The sequence below is a fragment of the Solea senegalensis genome, linkage group LG19, assembly GCF_019176455.1.
Source record: "Solea senegalensis isolate Sse05_10M linkage group LG19, IFAPA_SoseM_1, whole genome shotgun sequence".
NCBI classification, from domain to species: Eukaryota; Metazoa; Chordata; class Actinopteri; order Pleuronectiformes; family Soleidae; genus Solea; species Solea senegalensis.
The window spans coordinates 4508365-4529108 of NC_058038.1; the positions used below are offsets into that span (position 1 = coordinate 4508365).

General features: G+C 41.4%; 1 protein-coding gene and 2 non-coding genes across 3 annotated transcripts in view; 1 reads left to right on the top strand and 2 right to left on the bottom strand.

Moving 5' to 3' along the window:
• trnam-cau lies at positions 1-73 on the bottom strand. The gene has a single exon. It is a non-coding gene; the product is annotated as a tRNA-Met (tRNA).
• Positions 74-6562: 6489 nt separating this feature from the next.
• Positions 6563-6635, bottom strand: trnar-ucg. The gene has a single exon. It is a non-coding gene; the product is annotated as a tRNA-Arg (tRNA).
• A 2761-nt stretch (positions 6636-9396) lies between these two features.
• grin2ca (glutamate receptor, ionotropic, N-methyl D-aspartate 2Ca) overlaps positions 9397-20744 on the top strand; it is a 56258-nt gene continuing 44910 nt past the window's right edge. Inside the window, exon 1 of the mRNA XM_044049958.1 lies at positions 9397-9508. The gene's annotated coding sequence lies outside the window, so the exon portion shown is untranslated. The remainder of the gene's footprint in view (positions 9509-20744) is intronic.

The window sequence follows — 20744 nt, forward strand, 5'->3', positions numbered from 1 at the left end:
TGCCCCGTGTGAGGCTCGAACTCACGACCTTCAGATTATGAGACTGACGCGCTGCCTACTGCGCTAACGAGGCCTGTGAAGGTCTCACACAACCACACCTAAAAAAAAAAAAAACCCGACATAGCTCTTTAAAATAATTGATTTAACCTTTGACTGTTGACTTCTATTCAGTTTTTCTTTGAGTCCAAGTGAATGTTTAGACTTAACCCCACTCCTGGAGTTCCCTGGGATTATGTTTTGTTTCACAACAGGAGAACAAGGATTAATGTAAATCAAAGAGTTAATTTGAATGACACTTTTCAGCCCAACAAAATGTGATGTTCTATTTGCAGGAATTCAGCAGGTAAACACACATTTCCTTCTCTCAGAGTGATGATATAATACAATACAGAAAACATATCTAATATCTGCTAAATGTTTTATACATATATATGTGTATATATATATGTATATATACACATATATATACACATGTATGTATATGTATATACATTTCTAAGGACGAGTTAAAAAACAACAAGATCTGTTGAGATATCGACCTGCTCATGTATCGGTCCAACTCTGCCTGGTGCCAACACGTGCAGGATTTAGAACCACTACTGGTGTCCATCTGCACACCGGATTTAAACACCGTGGCTTCACTGTGACCCGTCTGTTGTCCAAGGCCTCTGGAGAAACACACACACACACACACACACACACACACACACACACACACACACACACACAGATTAATGACCGTCTCTCACTGTGCTAGTCAATGTCTCTGATGTTACTGTAGTTTTTGGCTAATACTGAATCTTTACCTTAGTTGTAACGTTAATTCCTTTGTCTGTCAAATGATTAAATGTAAATTTTATGAATTAAGGGAAATCAGAAGTTTTGTGTTTTATGATAACTCAATAAAATGATGTCTACTACAGTCAGTTATTCAGAAATGTTAAAAGATTTAAGATAAGATATGCAGGCAGGCAGATAGGCAGTCAGATCCACTGCCAACCACTAATGCATATACTGTATTATGACATCCACAGAGAGCACTGGAGAGTGTGTCCAACAGAGGGCGCTGCTGACACACTGGTGCTGAGTGCAGCAGCAGCAGCAGTGTGTCAGCAGCAGCAGTTTTGAGGACACGCTTTTCAGCCGCTGCAGGTGTGTGTGAATTCTCAGTGATGGTGTGAAATAGTGAGTGAGGCCCACCTGCAGACACACACACACACACACACACACTCTCTCTCTCCCTCTCCCTCTCTCTCTCTCTCACACACACACACACAATTTCATTAAATTACATCAGAGGTTTAAAAACTAACAGTTGTCTCGTTCTTTTTTTGCACCAGACTGGAGGGAAAAGATCAAATCTGATTCATTGTGTTATATATGTATACACATATGCACAAACATACATATGTATATATATAAATATATATATATATATATATATATACATATATATGTGTATATATACATATATATATACTGTATATATATGTAAAACTAACTTGTCTCTACTCTTACTATTTTCAAATCTCGAGCTCTTCATTCATCAATAATTTCTTTCCTGACAGTCTTTCCTCTCTCTCTCTCTCTCTCTCTCTCTCTCTGTGCTGTAACTCTATAATCAATGTCTCTGATTGCACTGTAACTTTTGAAAATTAATATTGAATGTTTCCTATTAAACCGTAACCTTTAATGTTGATCACTTGTAAATCATCTTGTGTAAAAGTGTCGGGCAAATCGTTAAATGCAAAAATATTATAAATGTGGAGAGATATATCTGAACATTTTTATGCATAGGAAGGAACGCAATAAAAATGATGTCTATGACTGTCGGTGGTTCCGAAATGATTCATTAGTTGCAGTGTAAAGATTTAAAAAAAATAAGTTTTAACATGAAATTAATCCACATAAATTGTGTCATAAAAGTATAAAATGTTACTTTTCACCTGTTAACAACTGCACTCTTTACATTTCCGTACAAATATGACAGTATATGTTGTATACTGTTAAATAATATTGTTTGCATTCATATTTTTAGTTGTTTCTTGCTGTTGCTGCTGCTATCAAACAAAGTTTCAGTGTGAATTACAAGACAATAATGAAATAAAGACATTCACTGTCGTAAAATACCTACAGAGCAATATGTGATGTGTATAAATGAAAATGCCTGAGTAAAATACATACATCATTAAAAATGCCTATAAAGTCATCACCCTTTGCCATAAAAACGCCAAATAATGACACAGTATGTTGTAAAAGTGCACTGAAAACCAAACTGTATAACGTGGAGTAGAAAGAACAACAAAAACATCACATCCTGTTCACATGTTTTTGTCTCTAACGTTGTCATAACTTATGTCGCCAAACAGAGAGACGGAGAAAAGTCAACATAAATCCCATTTTTCAATTATATTTAACAGCCAATTTTTATTTATTTATTTTTTTACTGTGCATTTTTTTTTCCCCCCAGCAAAGGTCACTCAGCATGTTTCATTTCACGTCGCTATCTGCGGCTCTGTCACGTTATTGATTGCGACGGGGTGAGTGCACTGAATTCATCATCAGGTAACTGAACACAAACAAAGCGACTGAAACAATAATCCGCCGCTGAAACGACGGTGACGTGTAACCCGAAACGTCTGAAGACAACTGTCGGAACGTAACCTCGTTTTAAGGATCCTAAAATACCTAAATCGATGCTGACTGGGAAGAGTATTAAAGGGATAATTCGGGGGGTATTTGGAGTGTGGTTGTAAGAGGTGCTGATTGTGCCATGAGCGGAACCAGACATAAGACATGGAGGCTCACTTTTATTGAGAAGCCATAAACAAAAATAACCACAAAATAAAATCTTCACCAACTTAAGTCTGCAAAAACATACTCACTGGTTTCTAAACTGCTTAATATCTCCCACCAAAGTCCATAGAGAAAATCAGCGTTTTAAGCTCACGCCGACACAGGAGCTGCTGGTCTACTGCTGCCTCGTTTGGTAAATTTGTGTCACTGAGGAAAACCTGAATGAAGGATTTCAAACACCAAAGTCACAAAATAGCACATTTGCACTTAATGATTGAGGCAGCAGTGGATCGACAACTCCTGTGTGCTGTGATGTTAAATCACATATTTTCTCAATGGAGTTTGGTGCGGGACGATTTTACAGGTTTACAGAGCGACGCAAACTTCACTTTGCAGACATAGTAGGTTGTCATAGTATAGCAGCCATGATATAGGCTTAATCAAGCTAAGGCCTTAGTCCGACTAAGACTGCCAACCAGACAACTTGCAGAGTCCGAGTAATGCGGGGGGAGAAAAATTGATTTATTGGCCGTGTACATCTGACTACGGCTCCATAGGTGGCGCTGTATCTCTCTATGAGCTTGTTCGTAGTGAATCAGTTTCCTGTTGACTTTTATGTCACAGAAAAACAAACATTGGACAATGAGATGGATCATGCGCTGGTTCTGTGTGTTATGTTAATTGTGATACAAATTAGATGAAGCTTGGCTCTTGTGGTTGTCGTGTGATTCCTGGCAACAGTACTGCAGCTTATAAGTGGTCGCCTTCAAATTCTGGGTCAAAGAACGACTCCAGTCCGATTAAGTGTATACATGCAGGAATAATCGGACTATGAATCACATAATAATCACTAATACTAGCTTGATTGTAGTCAGACTAACATGACATTAAGAAAACCAAATGATTGGCTTAGTCTGACTAAAATCGGACTTTTAACCGACTGCCTCATACCATCTGACTTCAAAAAAAAGCTGAACTAGCACTTTAAACTGTAATCCATGCACATGATTCTTGTGCTTGGAAAGAGGACAAAGTCAATTTCAATTCATCAACAAAACGACATGTTTGAGGACTGGATTTATCTCTCGTTGTCAGAGGCAGCAGTGTTGGATTTAGTGAGACAGCGAGCACCAGAAGCCTCGCTGTGCAGCACAGAGAGCCAGGATTTGGTGCGAAAGCTGAGATGGCACTGGTCAATACTTGGGAGACGGCGGGGGATAAATCCAGCCTCCCTCCTGGGATCTGCAGCAGCCCAGTTTGGCCTTTTATCCCGCTGTTTTCCCGCGTCCTCACTTCTTCTGAAAATAGCTCCAAACTAAACCCAGATACATAAAAAAAACCTCACATTTTTGTGAATGACAGGAGTTTGATTCATAGTGACAGCTGACATGATGCTCGGGTCACCGACTGTGGGGACGTTATTTTTGGGTTAAGATGTGTTGTCTTTGCCATTTCGCCCCGTGTCACGGAGGAAGGCCGGGGCCGTGGAGAGACAAATACAGAGAGAGCATATGTTTTGCGCTTCCATCCGCTGACATGTGTTACTTCCGCCACAACGTAAATGCCAGACGACAGCGGCACACAGAAGGTGTCAATCTGCAGAGATTTGTCTTGTCAAAGCGTGAAGGAGGAGGAACTTTTGTCAGGAAAGAGCTGGATTAAAGGATTATTTACAAACCAGAACTGGTGATATAACTGAAATGGATTCTTATATTATTATTCATGGCTTTTACAACAACTTATATAATTTTTATATGGGTTTCTTTTCCCTAAAATCTTGAATTAATATAATACATTTGAACTTACAAAAGTAATTACAACCAAACAAAATAATGTTGTGCCTAAAACAGGTCCTTTAGTTTCTTTTTTTTTAAACATATTAATAAGGATTTTCAACGTGTGAGATTCTGTAAAACCCAAAAATACAGCACACACAAAGCAGACATAAAATAAGCTCAGACAGTCTCAGACGAAAATGTGTTAAAAATAAAATGTGTTAGAAATGGTGGTGGCGACTGCTTGGTTGGTAGAGAGCGAGTCTCTGTATGAACGTGTGAGTGGAACGGGTGTGAACGGGTGAAGGGCAGAAATGTTGGTGTGAAGCAGCTAAAAGTGGTTGTCGTGACTAGAAAAGCACAATTTCACCCCAGAAATAAAGTATAACACTATAAATAGCAAAAACAACCAAACCAATAAATTCAAAAAGTAAAGAAGCAAACAACACACTTTTAACGCTTGCTGTTTTGCTGACTTAAAGGGATCATTTCAAATGACTAATAAGGGAAAAACAGATTTTTAGATACTTGGCATCTAATAAAACAGCATTTTTGTTACTCGGTCACTCTCCTGCACCAAAGTCCATTGAGAAACTCAACATTTTTAGACTGCGGTAGATGAGTTTGTGTCACTTTGGGTAAAACCAAGACAAAAGATTCATAGAAAGAAAGCACAAAACAATACATGTGAACATAACGATGGAGGTAAACGTGGATCAACAACTTTTCTCTATGGGCTTTGGTGCGGGGAGAATGAGTCACACACACTTGAATTTTCAGTCAAGAGGTAAATATATTCTTAAGATATCATAGAGTTACTGAGAGCCAGCATAAAAAAATAAACTAAAAATTGAACTATCCCTTTAATTTGTTATTATTTGTGTTCAAATTATAAATGCATGTATCTGTTCCATCTTGACATTGTACTGCAGGTAAAAGCTGCCGCTCTTTTCTTCTACAAACGCACAAAAATAAAAAGTCTCCCAATAGCAGCTGACGCGTAATTATCTCCTGCTTTCTACAGTGCTATCTGTTTGCCTTATTGATCGGCGATCAATCGAGAAACAGCTAACTGTATAAGCTGTTGATCACAAGCAGCGGGACTTGTCGACGTTTGTAACGGCGCGGCGATCGATCGGGGGTCACCGCACTGCCCGGCCGCGGAGAGTGTGCAGCGGTGACAGGCCTGTAAAACCCCACCGCTGTTTCCTGATAATTATCCAATGGAAGAGATCACTCAGGTCACTGCTAACTCGGAACATATAAAGGCGGGAATTTAAATATCTGCCACACCAAAGTCCATAGAGAAAACCAGTGTTTTAGCCTCACTGACAACACAGGAGCTGCTGGTCTTCTGCTGCCTCGTGTGGTCAGTTTGTGTCACTGAGGTACATTTGATGTAAAATCAGTGATTTTCTCTATGGACTTTGGTGCATATAGAGCTTTTCTTTTTTTACAATGACCGGAAAAGTCTTCAGTTTCCAGGCAGAAAAGGATGTTTAATGCAACATATGACGTTACTAATCCTTCTTTTTATCCATCGTTTGATGCTGCGATGCAGGTTGATGGACACACAGCTGAAGTGACACTGATCGCTTTTGAGAATCGCAACTGGACGATTAGATTTCTGTGTCCACACATACTCCTGAAGAAAAATCAGACGTGACTGAGTCACTTTGGCCGTGGTATTGCGAACGTCGCCTCGCACTCGCTCTCTGGCCATTGTGAAATATGTTTCAGCGTGTTATTTTGGATCATTTCCAGCGCAGATTTATCAAAGGCTGGAAACTACCGTATTCCTTCTATCAAGGTAGTGGCAGTGCTGTCCAAATTCGATTTAGAGTATTTCTGTATAACTCAGTGACCACAAGTTCGATAGTGTCAGGGAACGTGAGTTTTCTGAATTAGCCATCAAAGAACGGTGTACATTTGTAATCTTGGGGTTACAAATCAAATTATACATTATGTTGGCTGCGAAGGTGCCATATGTACAACCACGAAGGGACTCGAACCCTCAATCTTCTGATCCGAAGTCAGACGCCTTGTCCATTAGGCCACGTGGTCTCTGTGAGAACACAAAATAAAGACCTTGTTGGGTCCAAACCTGTGAGAATAACTCAAAATAAACTTGTATTTATTTGTTATGTTGCACAACAGACAAGTGCAAAAACCTCCTGTAATCTGTAACACACCTCTAATCTGCAATTGACTCAAGCGTGGCCTCCTATTAACTGTCCCTTTGGTGGGAGAGTTTTCATTTCAGAGGACGACCTCAGATTTCTCAAGGGCATTTCGACCCACTTTCCTCCATTTATTTCTGTGGTGAGTTTTGAGGGGAATAAAAGACGCAGACATGAGTCACTCGCAGTCAGTCCGCCCGCACTGGACTGGTCTGTTCTGTTAGCACAGCTTCATGTGCTGAATACCAATGTGAGAAAAAAAAGAAATAGTAACCTTGTACTGTACATCCCGAAGAGTCAACAACAGCATCTGACGGAACATGTGTCGGATGACGAACAACAAGTGACAGCGAAGGTCAAAGCCGAGGTTTGCGTTCAACACCGGTGCGACTGGTTCTAGTGGGACACTTGAAAACACGTGACACAGACTCTCCTCTATGAGCCCTATGAAGAAATTAAATCTCTCACTGCTGGACCAAAACGTCTTCCCCCTGTTATATAACAGGAAACTGCATCTCACTCTCCTACACCAAAGTCCATAGAGAAAATCAGTGATTTAAGCTCACGCCGACACAGGAGCTGCAGGTCTACTGCTGCCTCGTTTGTTAAATTTGCGTCACCGAGGAAAACATGAAAGAAGGATTTCAAACACCAAAGTCATAAAATAACACATATGAACTTACTGATGGAGGCAGCAGTGGCTCAACAACCCCGGTGTGCCCTGATGTAAAATCACTGGTTTTATCTATGGACTTTGGTGCAACACAAACTTCAGGTTCCAGCCTGGAGAAAAGGTGTTTATTGATGACATATGTGTTCTTAAAGAGATCTTAGACTCAAGCAGATGTAGATCGTATTAGGTGAGCCTTTGGTTAAGTATATGATATTATGAATATTATATAATATTAATTAATATTATCTCGCCATTAGACGGCTTTTTATACAGGAAACTGCATCTCACTCTCCTACACCAAACTCCATAGAGAAAATCAGGGATTTTAGTGTGAGCTTTTTTACAAAGCAACAGGCTGGAAAAAATGTTGAGATAAAGCAAAATGCTGTGTTCTTAAGAGATCTTAGACTTAAGCAGATGTAGATTTTATTAGGCGAGCCTTTGGTTAAGTGGCTAAAATCTGCTGGCAGCGCGTCCGCGTCCCAGTGCGGTTGCCTAACGACGTTTCATTAGCACAATTAAAAAGAACCGAACAATTGCTCAAAACAAAGATTGTACCCTACACTGTGCATATAACTGTGTTTCACACAGACACAGGACAGAGACGGGAGAAGAAGCTGCGTTTGTCCCAGAGAACATTTCAAGGGCAAACTTGTTGATGGGATCTGCCGAAAGACAAGAGACGGAGCAGAAACGGGACAAGCCTCAACAAAAAAATACCAGCTGATAAATGATGTGAGCGTGCGTGATGATGTATTACATGACGCAAAAAGCGAAGCTGGGGAATGTTGAGAGTTGTAGGACAGCCGAATGCTCTGACAGCAGAGGGAGGGGCGGAGGGAGGGAGGGTAACGGAGGAGAGGGAAAGGATAAATCCTTACTACATAATGATTAGAGCACACACACAGTGAGTGTAGGAGTCGGGGATTACAGTTGGCCGGAGTGAAAGCTCCTGCTCCATGATGGATGGATGGAGGGGCACAGGTGGGGAAAAGAGAGGAGCCAAAGACAAACGGGATGAAGAAAGCCTTAAAAAGAGAGTGAGCAAAGTGTGACAGAGACAGGACGAACAAGTAAACATAAAGAAGAAGACGTTTTCAAACTCCGGCAGTGGATTCGCCTTCTCCACCATCTACACCCTGATGCCTGCCTTGTCTCCGGCAGCTGGTTCAATTCTTGGAGACTTTATTTTTTAATGGAGCAAGCGCAGAGTGCTACTCGTGTCAAGGAAGAAGAAGAAGAAGAAGGGATGCTGGGAAGTGAAGACAGGGTCTGTAGGTTGGATGGGAATTCACAGGTGTCATCGGCAAAGATGGAGCACGTCTCCGTGAGGCGGGACGCGAGAGATGAGCAGAGGGAAGCAGAGCTGAACGTGTGCTGGGTCAGGGTGAGATTCTGGAGCTTTTTCTGAAGAGTCTCACACTCACTCTCTCCCTCTCTCTCTCTCTTTGGGGTTAGACGGGAACTATCTTTCTCTCTCACAGAGGTGAGAAACTGCTCTTCACACACCGACATGCACACTCAAAGCATTCTGGGACATCACACCCCGAAGAAAATCTGCCTCTGAGGGGGAAAAAAAATAAGAAAACTTCTAATTCTGACCGGGGGACATTCTGAGCACAAGAGGACAGCAACAATTTGTCAGTTTGGTTTTATTTCCCTCTTCTCCTTCCCCTCTGGCATCTGCTCACTTCGATCTCCCTCCATCACTCCATCCTCCTCCTCCCTCCCCTCACACCTCCCCCTTTTTTTTTTTTTTGTATTTTTTTTCTTACCAGCGAGTGATAATGTGACCTTCTGCCAAAGTGCTGGAAACCATGCCACCGTCGCAGCGGGCTCCTCTGTTGCTGCTACTGAAATAGACTCAAACAAGTGCGGGGAGAGGAAGAAGGAAGGGAGGAGGGAGAGGGTGAAGGAAGAGGAGGAGGAGAAGAGGGCCAAAGGGGAGAGAAGGAAGAGGAGAAGGGGGGAGAGAGAGAGAGAGAGAGAGAAAAAAAAGAAGAAAAAAAGGAGCAGGACAGCTGAAGCTGTGGACGCGGGATGAGTGGTGACGAGCCTGGGCTGGATGTGGATTGCCAACACAGGTAAGAGAATCACCTTCACGTGTCATCATCACTTCACGTCTGCTCCAGAATTTTCCTTCTTCCTCAGTTTGAGGGTCAAACGTTTTCCTGCTTCTTTGGGACTTGGTTTGGACGTGGATGTGTGTGAGTGTGTGTATGTTTTTCTTCCTCCTCCTCATCTTCTTCCACTTAGGAATCAGATCAGGTTGAGGGACTCAACAGGATCCTGGTTCAGGATCATCCGGCGGCGACACGCTGCGTTTGGCTCCACTGTCTGTTGTCAGAGTGTCTCTCTCGGTGTGTGTGCGTGTGTGTAACTGTTGCTTTAACTCACCGAGCTGCCTGGAGGATTAAGCAGAGCGGATCGATGCGTCATTGTAAATAGTTAGAGAGACGCTTTGATACCTGCTGCCCACTGGACCAGGGACACGGCTGCTGCTGCGCCTGCAGGGGGGGAAATAGAACTGCCACTGAAGTGAAGAGTGACTTTTGAGGAATGTGTGTGTGTGTGTGTGTGAGAGAGACGGAGAGAGCGAGTGGCTTCCTGTAATTACTGCAGGATGTGTTCTGTCACTCCAGCTCCATGAATACAGAGCAGCTTGTTTTATTTATTTATTTATTTATTTATTAATTTCAGGGGACGCCAGTCAATTAAAAAAAAAAAGGCAAATTTACCAGGATTAATTAAATAAAAACCACATCATTAATGTAGATTGGACACAAGTTTAAAGCGTATTTCACTTACACACTGTCTTGTGTGAGCCTCGCCGCACACAGGAAGTGATTTGTTGTGTGTCCAGACAGCAACACTGTGCTGCTAAAACACAAAGAAGCGCTCGCGAAAACTTTCAGAAGGGAATTCTGCCGCTTAAAGAACTACGCAGGTGTTTCGGGCAGCCCCGCCCACTTGTGCTCCCTCAGTCAGGTCTGATAGTTTTGCTTGACATGAGTTTGTTCTGTTCTGTTCACAGACACCAAACAAAAGCAGAACAACAACAGAAATCAGCGAACGTTTCACTAACTTTAAGTGAACTACAGTTTAAATGTACACACTATATGTACTTCACATATATAACTATATGAATTCATAGACAAACAAAACCCAGGACAAACTGTTCATCTATGATGTGTCCATTTGTTTAGATGTTTTGCAGTTAACTACATATTTATTATTCATTACACTCCTTGTACACATATAATTTCATTTCATATATTTTTATTCCATGTGTCTTGGACTCTAATTTCCCAGTTTGGGATTAATAAAGTACAGTCTATGAGTCTATTCAATCTATATTCTATATTCACATTTGGTAAGCATCTACCCACTAATTACATCACAAAAAAAGATCAAATTGTCGGGTAATCCTAATCCTAATCTGGGCAAAACTATATATAAAAAAAAACATATAACATATCTGTCAAAACTCAATGGATTGGAGCACAATTTGGCACATGTGTGCGGGATCACACCCTCGGTCAGACTCTAGATTACAGATTACAGATTCTAACATGACTCAGTCCCATTTAACAGATGTGATAAATTTAGCGACATCTTCACAAATCAGGATGAACTCTGTCATGTTTATGTGACGATGGTCACAGCTATAAACAGGTACAGTTATATTATACAGATTCTTCTGAATCCAGCGGACCGAAATGTAAACACTTCAGGTGACAGCAGTTTCCAGTCACTGCAGTTTCCCGTCTTGAACAGCAGAGGGCGCTGTCATTTCTCTTCACATATACACGTGTGTATTTGGAGACATTAATTAATGTGTCTCCCGATGGCGCTGCATGTGAAAGATTCCTCCCAGTCCACCGTCCTCTACGACGCTAATATGGCGACAGACACAGTTACATGATCTGCTCACAACTAATGAGCAGATCCTACCTGTTTTGTTGAGATCGAAGGTCACAGCTCTGACAGGGAGTGAACTAAAACTCAGCTGTGTTCATTGCATGACACGTTCATTTTGACAGCACTAATTGATTTGTTCAAAAGGACAACAATAAGACGGACATGGTCATGTAATGGCTGTTAGCTCGTGGTTGAATTTCTACAGATCAGGAGCCACAAGACATAAAAAAATATGTTTTGTTTAACAATTAATGTTATTATTATAATGATAATAACAATAATAATAATAATAAAGACAGTTACAATAAATATATATGGATCAGAAACAAGTGTGATCAGTTTTCAAAAAGTGACTTTCCAAGTCTGGTTAAAGATCAACAACTATTTAAAAAAATAAGCAGCTCATTCAATTTATAAAATTAATATTTTCTTCTCGTTTGGTGGTTTTTAGAGGAAAATGTAGCTTTAACCGCGTGTTTATGTTTTTTTCTTTGAGCTTATTCCATCAGTCGTGTCAGGGCTGCTGACATTTTCCTCCTGCCCCTCAGGGAAGAAGCAAAACTTATTATTAAAGATTATTCTAAAGAAACATTTTTTTTGGGGGGGGGGCAGAGGCAAAGGTTTTCTTTCTCAGATTGGTAACACAATTTCTTCTGTTTTAATAGATTCTATCAAACACACTCATAAAATTGATAATATGTAGATGGGTTTTTCTAGCTTTAAGTTGTTCCCCTGACAACAACTGTTAATCTTTAAAGCGGCAGATTCTAATTGTTGACAGAATAATGTTTTATTTTCATTAACAACCTTCTGCTGCTGCTTCTGCTGCTGCTGATGATGATTTGAATAGTCTGTTGAATCCACTACGGAGACACAATTCAATTAACTGGATGCCATTTTTTATCCCGTAGAGAGAAAAACAAACAGATGTTTTAAAAACTTTGCTCTGCTCTGGCTGCAAATCCTGGTGACGAGTGAAAAGTGAATGTGCCGCGATTTCCCAGGAGAGCCGGGCAATTTCATTGTAGCCCAAAGAGGGCGCTCTCCTGCCTTACAGACACTACTATCAATACTATTTATCTGACTTTTGATTATTAAAAACATCAGTTATTAAAAATAAACAGAGGTCTTATCCACACTGTTTACTCCACATTTAAGCTCATATTGCTTGTTGCTTTTTGACCAACAACACTTACTGTGAAATGATATCGTGAACAACCGATCGTGGACATTGTACTTTGTGCTTATATTTTAGTTTACTCTTTGTTTCTCGGTCAGTGTCAATAAATATCCATATCTGGTGGTTAATTTGACATAAAGATCAATAAAACAGTGTGCAGGTTAAATATGATTTTGTTCTCCAGCTGCTTCACCCGAGGACGAATGGAAAACGTCGGATGAGACAGTGTGGTGCCGTTTAGGCAGGTGAAAAATGGCTGTTCATTATGTTACACCAACCATATCCCCGTGCCAGTAATTGGATGCATGAATGAGTGTGTGTGTGTGCGACAATTCAACACGTGTGTGTGTGTGTGTGTGTATGAAATGCAAGTACACACACACTCACTTTTATTAAACCATGATGGAGGAATCTGACACTGAGGCTGAGGGCGGAGCTTAATCAATAACACCTGATACACTTGGTGATTAAGCAGATTTATTTTGTTTTAAACAGATGGTGACGGTTCCCATGGCAACCGCCATCACATACTAAATATATGCGAGGACCATCACTGTCATAACACTGTGACTGGATGAGTGTTTTCTATAGTAGGAAACAAACAAGTCGTTTTCCTCACATGACGGTGGTCACAGGAGCGTTTTAGCCACTGAACAAAAGATAAAAATAAAATCTACTCCTGCTCGAGTCTACAGTGTAATATATAAAATAATAACATATTTGCTGCTTTATTTTGGCGTACAAAATTGCCTTTTCCCGCCAGAAACTGAAGTTTCTAAACTGCCTTCTCTCCAACACCAAACCCCATAGAGAAAATCAACGTTTTTAGCTCATGGTGATACAGGAGCTGCTGCTCTACTGCCGCCTGGTTTAGTCATTTTTTTTGTCACTTTGGTTCAACAGGATTGAAGGATTTAACACCGTAAATCATCTAATATCACATTTTAATTTACTGATGGAAGAAGCAGTGGATGAACATGTTATGTCCCCGTAATGTAAAATCAATGGTTTTTCCTATGGAGTTTGGTGCAAAAAACGGAACAGTGTACAACTCAACGCAAACTTAAGTTTCCAGCTGGAAAACGTTGTCTAACAGAGAGGTAAAGTCACAAATACAGCTTCTATCAGGTTGTATCATTAGATTAACGTAATAATCAGTTATGCTTCTCCTTTCATCATCCACACAGGAAGTGATGAAATGGAACTATATTTCAATTAAGAACTTTGGAAAGTTGCGTTACTGTTGCATGAGAAGCGAGTGAGAGTATGTTAGCATGTGTGTGTGTGTGTGTGTGTGTATGAGTCTACAGCCTGAAGGCAGAATGAAATGACCTCTGGGTTTGTATCCTGGGGTTTGCGTCAGCTTTATCAGCTGTTCAGCTCGTCCATGGACACTAAGAGATGGTCCGCTTAATGAAATGTTAAAGACGCCAGACCTCACGCCATCTTCTCTGCAGACAGAGGATGAGGAAGCATGACAGGGCACGGGGAAGACAGAGGGACGGAAACAAGTGGAGCGGGGCGTGAGGCGGCAGGTCCAAAAGATAACAATGATGAGGAAAAACAACAAGCGCGTCAAGTGGTATTGTGCTGCTGAGTGACAGCTAGTCACAGGCAATCGAGGCAGTAAAAATATTTACTGCAGGGGAGGGACAAGGTTTCAGGGTATCGGAGCAATCTATCCAAGGTCAGGGGAGAGGCGGAGCAGTAAATTTCACTCCAAATCAGGCAATGCTGCAGCAACACGTGATCCCGGTTCCCGCCAAATTTATAGAGGCCTGACAGGTCTCTGTTGAGAGGGTCACACATCAGATCCACGTTGGTTAAGGTCCTGCAGGGGCAGAGCTTCTCGGGACGCGCTCGTGATATCTGATGATAGAGGAAGAGTCTTGCGAGCTGAGAATGCTTCTAAAGTTTATGGTTGGGCTCACGGGCACAGCAGCAGCGTCTCTGGACTCATTTATATTCATGACGCGGCGCCGCTTGCACCTCATTCTTGTCGAGAAGGAAAACACTCACAGCATAGGCTGGCGGGGGGGAAAACAGGCATCTCCTCTGCTTCCTTGTCACTCCCTCTGCCTCTAGTGGATTCTGCTACCAACACGTGTGCGCATATGTGGTGCACATGAAATTTGTAATACGGGAAATTGATTAGCCCAATAGCTTTCTATTCATAGCGCCATGTGTGTCACTTAATTTTTCACAATTAGCCCTGGGCTGAGACATGGGGAGGGGGGCGCCTCCATGATAGATGATGACAATGATAACCTCAGAAATGAAACGCGTGAGGGCATGTGATGAGACTTCATTCAGCGGAGGAGCTCCATCACTTTGCCTGATGAATTTTTAGAGGAAAAAGGCTGAATACTGTGCACGACCGCCGAACAGCTCAGTTATCTTACAAAAAAAATCAAACTTAAACACTGCAGATCTTTAAATGGTGATGTCACACACACGAATGGTGCAACAATGGTTGTTTGTTGTTAGAAAGTTGCTGAAGTTTCCTCAATAAATACACATTTGTGAGCAGAGAAAATCTAATCTTTCACACTAAACTGCCTCAATAATGTGTCCTTTCATTGAGGAGGATTTTATATCATTAATTACATTTTTACTGTATACCTTTTCAGCGACTGAATTAAAATTCCGGAATCCAACATACATTATCTCAAGGCACTGTCCGTAGCAAGGCAGAAAGCTTTACGATATTATAGAGAGAAGAGAAACCCAACAATTCACACAATGAGCGAACACTATAGACATCAGTGGAGAGGAGGACAGTGAAAGTTTTCTGCCTCGACAGGTTGGGGTGAAAGAATAAAATGTGGTTACAGAAAATAGACTAAAATATGAGTCATTAAGTCTGAATAAGAGTTGCTGAATCTACAAATGTTACTGCTAACTAATGCGATTGGCTGTTGGCGTCAGTAGCTACAAACATTTAAAGCTAATTTTACAATGCTGGACTGCAGTAGCAGCTAGCAGCAGCTAGTAGCTTAAGTCACTGCCTTGTGTCACCTGGCAAATGAATAAACTGGGACAGTCACAGTGAAAGATGACATTCTTTTTGGCAAATATAATAGAATATAATACCAATGGGTGATTCTGAATCAATTAACAGGTTTCCAAATTCTGATTAATTAAGTGTTAAATAACATAAAATAGGTGACACGAAAAGGCAGATCTGTGCCGTCACCCGGACCCTTTTGTCTTAAATTGGGAATTTACTTTAATTTGTAAAGTTGTTTACACATATTTCATTTAGGTTAATAAAAGATAATGAATTAAACTCTTATTTCTCATTACAAATGTACTATTGTTAAAAATAGTGGTGGGTAAGTGGTGAGCGATCACACGGTGAGACAAAGACATTCAAAAGACACCGATAATCATTTTAGAATGGAATTGTGGCCCCTGAGTCGTCATCTAATCGCATAAAGTCGTAAGCAACTCATTGTTGCCGTCACGCACATCAGTCTCTCTGTCGTCACCTGACCGGCGGCTCAACACACGCGGAAAGATGCTCTTGCAACCGGGCACAACTTCCTATCACCTAAGTGTTTCCAGAAGTTGCTCTGACACAGGATGAGGAGTTGTTTTTACTTTCCTGGAGACTGTTTACTGCGGCAAACGAATCAATCCGTCATCTCCAGAGAGAACTATAAAAGCCAAGTCATTTATGACTCGCTCTGATTGCTTTCCCTCGAGCAGCTTTACGTGTTCTAGCGGCTGTTAGAGGAACTGACTGATAAATTATGAGCCACAGTATTAACGGCGTCGTGTTCCCCCTTTTCTTGTTCCTCATTTAAACACATTTTTCCCACTTTTATGTATTAGTTAGTTAAGATCCATTAAGAAAACATCAAGTGAAACCACTGTGTGACGTGAAACGAGTCACGTAGACATGGAGTGATCTCCAAAACTTGCACTTCGGCTGATTGTTTGTGGTGTTTTCAGGTACAACGGCACTGTTAGAGAACATAGTTGCAATTTCAGAGGATAAAAAGACGACATTTCCCCCTGCACTTTAATATGGTGGATGCAAATGCAGCTTGAATTGGATGATAATGTTGCTGTGTGTTTGCTGAAAGTGGGAATGGGAGGCTGCTGGAAATACTTCATAGACTAGCAATGAATCTATTCAGTTGTGCTTGTGTGTTTTTTTTTTCCCTGCTTGAGCACGAGGGGGGTCGCGTTACTTTGTGGAAGGTGTCTGAAAGGACAGTTCAAGTGTTTTGAAAAATGACAGAATGCTGCGTGTGCATTTAGCCACTTAACAACAAGCCTCACTTTATTAAATCTATGCCTGCTGAAGTCTACAATATGTTGTGAATGTTTTTTGTTGCTGTATCTCACCCTCTGACAGCCTTTTCTCACTTAAAACTGAAGTTTTATCTTATGGAGACAGCGGAGTTGCTGTCTATTGCTGCCTATTTTGCCAAGTTTGTGTCAGAACAAAAGATTTTAAGAGCTGAAATCACAAATGAATACATTTGAATTTCCTAAGACACGTGATAGTGAAGCAGAGGGTCACCGGTGTGGATGCCAGTTCAACTTTCTTTGGGGCTTTTTTGTTTGCATGTCTTCAGTGAGAACATCCCTGTGTGTCTAATATATTCCTGACATTGCATGGTGTAAAATGTTGCTTACGTTCAAATATTTCAACTTGTGAGACCGGCACGGAATGTTCAAATTTACGTCTACTCACATCATTGCATTGACAGCACAAAATATGTCATTTGTGTGCATGTGGTTTGGGAGAACTGCCTCTTTAAACTCATCATATTTTGGTTTATTGTCCAAAGTTATTGCCCCCCCCCCGAGAGAAAATGTTGTCAGTGCAGTTCGGAAGCACATAAGACGACACAAACACACACACTCCACTCACACACTCACAGTGTAGATTAAGAGCAAAGTGGTATGCTCATATGTGGATTAAGCATGTGAACATGTGTGTGTGTATGTCAGAGGTCAGCGGTATGTGTGGGCAGCCAACGAGTCGACTGTAAGAGCAGGTTGGTGACAGCTGGACCAGTGGGAGGAGGAGAAGGAGGAGGAGGAGGAGGAGGTCTGCTTCTGCATGGGTAGCCACAGTTTCAGCTTAACCACAGTCTTACACTGATCCCTGCTCCAAATACAGACACACATGTGGCTGAGGGCTGGGTCGTCCATCGCCACCCTCCATGTAACCCATAATTCCCAGGTTTTCACGGGTCAGGCAGCCGGGGTCGGAAGCAGTAATATTAATATCAGTGCGTCCGCGCGGAGGCCTTTAAGCCTCAGGTAAAACATCCACCGATGTGTCATTTCAAAACGGATTATATTCACCGCATCATTGTAATCTGCAGCCTCGGAATGATTATTGCCCTCCAAACACTTGCACATAGAATCTGCTCAATCTTGCTCCATGGTGTGCTGACAAAAGCAAATGCCATCTGATTGAGTGTCACACTCGCAATAAATGTGATAAAGGAACGAGGGGAGATGTATATCGAACATCTGTCCAATGAAAAGAGAGCACGCGGCTCTGTGTCCTTGGGTGAGGGGGAAAAAAACAATCAACCCTTTCCAGCATTTTGGTGTGAAACGATGATCTTATTTGAACCGTGCTGATCCATTCCCTGCCATTATCTTAGTGCTGGGAATTCATTTCATGTCCAAATGTGAAGCAACGCGAAAGACGTAGTATATGATCAAGGTTATATCGCATATGCTGGTGAGAGAGAGAGAGAGAGAGAGAGGGAGAGGGAGAGAGAGAGGGGGAGCGCTTGATGGGATTTCAAAGACAACACTGTAATAAAGCGCGGGTGCGAGGCTTTCCATCTGCTGTGGCATTTATAAAGTTGCTGATCACGACCCGTCTGATACTGGAAAGTCAGAAAATGTGCTCCACTTTGCTCCTGAATATTTAAATCCTTTAATGCTCATAAGACACGAGCCGAAGCCTGAACGCTCTTTGGTTTCATTGCAGTTGTGTGTGAAAATTTACAAGACATTTAACGACCGTCTTCACTTTTAACCCCTCCTCCCACTTTGAACTGCAGTTAGGTAATGACTCACAGTCAGTACTAATTGCACTGTGTGCACCCACTGCACTGACAACCAGACTGAGATTGCAGGAAAAGGCTCAACTAATAGATTTTACACCAGCTTAAGTTGACTTTATCTTAAAAGAAATCTATTTATCTCGCCCTTAGACAGCCTTTTCTAACTGGAAACTAAAGTTTGTGTCACTTTGTCAACGGCACACTCTCCCGCACCAAAGCCCATAGAGAAAATTGACAATTTTAAAGTTTTTTGATTTGTGTTTAAAACCCTTTTATAAAAATATAAATAAATATAAAATAAGGCAGCAGTAGACCAGTAGATTCTCTGTCCCTACAAGCTAAAAACACAGGTTTTCTGCATGGACACTGGTGCGGCACACTCCTGCCGTCCACACTACCTTCTGCCCTCTACGATGACACAGTTTCATTCTTATCCACCACAAGTTCATTATCACCACTGTCTTTCAGTTTCAGTGTCACATCATTGTCAGTTATTGATCTAATAACGCGACCAATCATATATACAAGTTATTCTGGAGAAATGATTGCTCCCTCAGTACCAACAACTGCCTATAGCCGTGTTTCCATCATGGTACAGTTGGGTTTGGTACATTCCGATACGGTTTGGAATGGTGAAGTCCTCGAAGAGAAGCGGCTTCCTTGCACGGACGCCTCACGTATGTTTTCAGGTGTGTCGGTATAGATGCAGATAACGTCGATAAGAATGCTGTTTTCAAATGAAAACGTATAAAGTAGCACAGATGTAGGCAGGAGCAGCAGTGAAAGCTGAGGGAGGGGTTTGTGACAGAACCTAATATCACTGAGTGAATCTGTTTGATGTGTCTGTGTCTCCAGGGGTCGACGGGAACAGATAAATCACCACTGGTTTGCCCCGCAAAGCCTCCATTACGGTTTCACTTCAGGCGCACATCAGTGGGAGAAGCTGCAGGACACTGACTTGGTTTAACACATTTTCCTATGACAACGTCAGGGTGCCATTTATCACATGGCCGTGATGCAGAAGACTGCATCATCCAGCACAGAGCAGTAAATCAACAGACAGGTTCAGAGTTGGGCAACAAGGAGAAGCAGCTCAGCTGTTCAAGAATTCCACCGCCACAAAAATCACAAATCCTCAAAGTGCCTCAAATGTCATTAAAAACCAACAATATTTCTTGCTGTGGCACCTTGTTACAATTCCAGGCATGTATAGGCTTTTACATAAAACATTTCAACATAAATGTGTCCAGCGGAACAATTTGTTTTCCGACTCACAGGCAAAACTAGTGTGTTTTAACTTTGTTTTTCAATTTGTGGCATTGCATTTCTTCAGTTTTGCCTAAAACAATCCATCTTATGCACCACACGAGGTGATGTTTGAAAACTGCAGTACGATTGTTCCTGGGTTCTGGGTTTATGTGAGCAAACACAGAGAGCATCAATATTTTATTGGACATTTGAAAACTTAACGGCGTGACGAGCGAGCGTTGTTTGTACACTCTGCTGCCCCAGCGAGGTTAATTTCCAATTGCTTTGGATTCAGTTCTTAAACGGTGCTTTGCTAATATGCAGCTGTACGCCACAAACATTGTACAAACACTGTTCCGCTGTAATGGACTGTGGAGCCGCATATTGTGATCAAACATCATACATAATGATCCTGGATGTTTCCCTGTAGTCTCATGAGCATTAACGTATAATACAGACTCAAACTCAACTCATTTGTTTCAGATTGTTATGGACATTCAGTCAGAACTTTGAGCGTGTGTTTCCCAAAACTGTTATGTATGGGCTCCTGCTTTTAAAAAAAATGTTTTCACCCAATTCACATTCAAAGAACAACATTCACATATCTGTACTTTGTTAATTATATTTCTAGCAACTTTTTCTGTTGGTCTGTATGAGCTGCTTTGCACTACAGTTTTCCCATTCACGCATCTTTCATACTCATTCACACCCTGCAACATGGAGTTAAGTGTGTTGCTCGAGGACACACACTAGCAGAGCCAGGAATTGGACCTACAGCCTTCCAGACGAAAAGACAACTCGTGCTACAAACTCCTCACGTTTTTAATACTTTTACTTCTAAAACTTTTATATCGGAAAATTACTTTTGATACTTAAGTACAGTAAATGTCATATACTTTAAGACTTTTACGTAAGTAATATTAT